This window comes from Prionailurus viverrinus, chromosome C1, assembly GCF_022837055.1.
Source record: "Prionailurus viverrinus isolate Anna chromosome C1, UM_Priviv_1.0, whole genome shotgun sequence".
NCBI lineage: Eukaryota > Metazoa > Chordata > Mammalia > Carnivora > Felidae > Prionailurus > Prionailurus viverrinus.
Window position 1 is genome coordinate 13838327 of NC_062568.1, and position 3699 is coordinate 13842025.

Genomic DNA, 3699 nt, shown 5'->3' on the forward strand with positions numbered 1-3699 from the left:
GTTGTGGGACCTGGGAAGGACGGCCGTCACCAGCCGCGCGCAAGCGCAGTCGCTTCAGTGCGCGTGAGACCCGGAGAGCAGAATTCTGGGAGTTGTAGTCCCGAGATTGAGTCCCTGAAAGACTATATTCTGGGATTCCAGGATTCTCTCCTTTTCTGAGCCCTGATTCCACCTCACATCTATGGACTGACTTGGGCCGTGCCTTAATTCGCTCCTCTAAAATCAAGTAATTAAGGCTTTATTGAAGAATTTTCTTATTTCTCAGCAAAAGCCTTTTGAGTTTGACTCCAGTAAAGGACACGCGGCCACATCCCTTGTTTCCCTCCAACCCACTTTCCCCTAACTCCAGTCCACTCAGAGTACTATTACAACCTCCTGCTTTATGAGCTTCAGGTATGAACTTTAGGAAACACTGACTCCAATTCATTATCTCCCTAGGCAAGGCAGACGGTGCCCTAGATGTCCTCAGTCCCATATGACCCTAGACTTAATGGATCTGAAAATCGAAAGAGAGCTGGAGGGTGAAAAGATCTTTTCTAAACAGTAGGCTACAGAAATAAAGGGAACAATAAAAGGTGAGACTAACCTAATGAAAACAATCTGGACCAGAACAAGGATGCGTAGTAAATCATTGATTTCAGCAACGGTATGACGGATGCTAAAACCATTAGAGGACTGATTGGGGGATCCCCTATAGATTTTAACCAATCTTAGATCGTGTATTGTGGGACAGCTATAATTATGTTTCCTAATGTGATGCAATTTAAACTACACAATATTTAGGAAGTAGTGAATTTTTGTCAAAAAATTGTTGAATCTGGGGTGCCTGGGTGGCTCAGTCAGTTGAGCATCAGACTCTTAATTTTGGCTCAGGTCATGATCTCATGTGTCATGAGATCAAGCCCAAGTCAGCATGGAGCCCACTTGGGATTCTCTTTCTCTGCCCCTCCCCTGCTCATGCTCTCTCTCTCAAAATAAATAAACATTTTTTTAAAAGTTGAATCTGAATCTAATCAAGCTTTTGTCTCCAACTTCCAGTAAAGAGAAATAATGACACTGCAAGAAAGCAATCCGACAAATCCAGAAGGTGGGCCAATGTACAGACAAGTGACCTCATTTCTTCAACGATTTCAGAGTATTAAAAAAAGGTGTTCTAGATTGTAGGAGACTTAAGAGACATTATCAAATGCAATGAGTGGACCTTGTTTGGATCCTGAGTCAAACAAACCAACTGTAAAAGATATTTTTGAGACAGTGGAGAAATCTGAATATGGGCTGGGGACATTAAGAACAAAGACAGATGTTAGGAAACCATTATTGGGGTGCCTGGGTGGCTCTGTTGGTTAAGTGTCCTGCTTCAGATTCTGTGTCTCTCTCTCTCTCTGCCCCTCCCTGGCTTGTGCTTTCTCTCACTCTCTCTCTAAATAAACGTTAAAAAAAATTTTTTTAATGGAATGGGTAGAACCAGTGTGGCAAAATGTTTATAATAGCTGAATCTGTGAGATCAGAGTTTGGGAGCTTATTATGCTATTCTATTTTTATGTTTGAAAACGTTAACTTCCCTCTCCCACCAAAAGAGTTAAAGCAGACATGCACTCATACATACGCAAAATGAAACATGGGCACAAACGCTCAAACCTTCCAGACATTCTGTGAATTCCAGACACTTCTCACAGCACTCACTTCTAATCCTCTCAGCACTTTGTACAATGATATAAAATGGTGTAAGATTGTTTATAGATTTTTAATCCCCTAGATTGTATGCTCACAAGGATGGAAATATGTTTTCTTATTATGCTTCCTCATAAAATGATTAACTATTGCTTTATGTGATAACCTAAAAAGTCTGTATATTTAATTTCTCTACATCGAGTGTTTTATATGCCAGACAAGCATGATATCTCTAGCTAGTATTTAATGAATTATTTGGGGCGGGGGAAGGAATAATTCTTTCCTAAAGAATACTTCTTTCCTGGGCGCCTGGGTGGCTCAGTCGGTTAAGCGTCCGACTTCAGTTTAGGTCATGATCTCACGGTTTGTGAGTTTGAGCTCTGTGTTGGGCTCTGTGCTAACAACTCAGAGCCTGGAACCTGCTTTGGATTCTGTGTCTCCCTCTTTCTCTGACCCTTCTCCGCTAGCACTCTGTGTGTGTCTCTCTCTCAAAAATAAATAAGCATTAAAAAAATAAAAAGAGTAATTCTTTCCTAAGGTAATTCTTCCTAGTTTATCTTTTAGGGGGGGGGGAAATCTAGATTTTAAAACACAATACTTATTTGTCTAAATCCAGACAAGTCTTAGTGAAGTACTGTGGCTTTGTGGGTTTCTGTTTTTGTTTTTTAATTTTTTTCTTTTTTTTTTTTTGGAGAGAGCCCAAGTTGGGGAGGGGGCAGAAGGAGAGAGAATCTCTCCCGCTCAGCAGGGAGCCTGACAAGGGGCTCCATCCCATGACCCTGGGATCATGACCTAAGCTGAAATCAGGTGCCCCAGCTGTGGCTTTGTTAAAAACAAAAACAGAAGTTCTGATCTGTTAAAGATAAACACCAAGGTAATATGGGTTACATTATATATTTCCCAAGATGTGTTTTAAAATACTTGAATAGAAAAAGAATAGATATGGTAGCTTTTGGAACAGTAATGGAATTCACTGAACTAATGTCTCTAATTTTGTGTGTTTAAAAATTTCCAACTAATAGACTTAATATGTTCAAAACTGAACTTGAATTCTCCCACCTGCCACCACTCCACTAATAGCCTCCCCCATTTGAGTTAATGGCAATTCCATTCTTCCAATTGCTTAGGCCAAAAACCTTGGAGTCATATCCTTGTCTGCTTTCCTTCGTTCACACCCTCACATCCAATCAGGTAAGAAATGTTATTTGCTTCATGTACAAAATATATTCAGAATCTGACTACTTTTCACCATTCCATTAGTACCACCACAGCCTCCTAAGCCCTCACCCTGCTTCCCAGCCTCCCCCACTCCTCACAGTCCATGCACAACACCAGAATGGAGAGTAATCTTTCAGAACACAAGTAGATTACATCACTTCTCTGTCAAAACTCTCCAATACATCCCTACTTTACTCGAAGTACAAGGTCTACTACAGGCTTACCTCTGGTCCTCACTACCTTCCTGTCCTCATTTCCTACTATTCTCCCCCTTCTTCACTTCTGCCATCCAAACTGGCCTCATCATAGCTCCTCAAGCTCACCAGGCAAGCTTCCATCTCCGGACCTTTGAAGTGATTATTCTCTCTGCCTCACTTTGCCCTCAGATAGCTACACTGCTCATTTCCCTCATCTCCATCAAGTCTTTGCTCAAAGGTCATCCCAGTGAGGCCTACCTTAACCATCCACCTCAGCACTCCTCGTCCTCTTTCTCCGCTTCATTGTTCTCCAGAGCTTTATCACCTCTCTACATCCTGTGCAGAATTCACTTATTTTGGTAAGTTCATTGACTCCGCAGCTAGAATGGAAACTCTATGACAAACAAGCACTGCTTTATCTCCAGTGCCTACAACAGTACCTCGCACAGAGAAAGAACTCAATGTTGAACTGAACTGCCATAATCTGGACAGGAGAAAATTCCAGTGGTCTCTAGAAAAAAATGTTATTTTTGCTAAAATATAAACACAGACAATGAAGATGAATGCTAAATAAAATTCCTTATAAAACTAAGGTACTTTATTCATCTTTCAT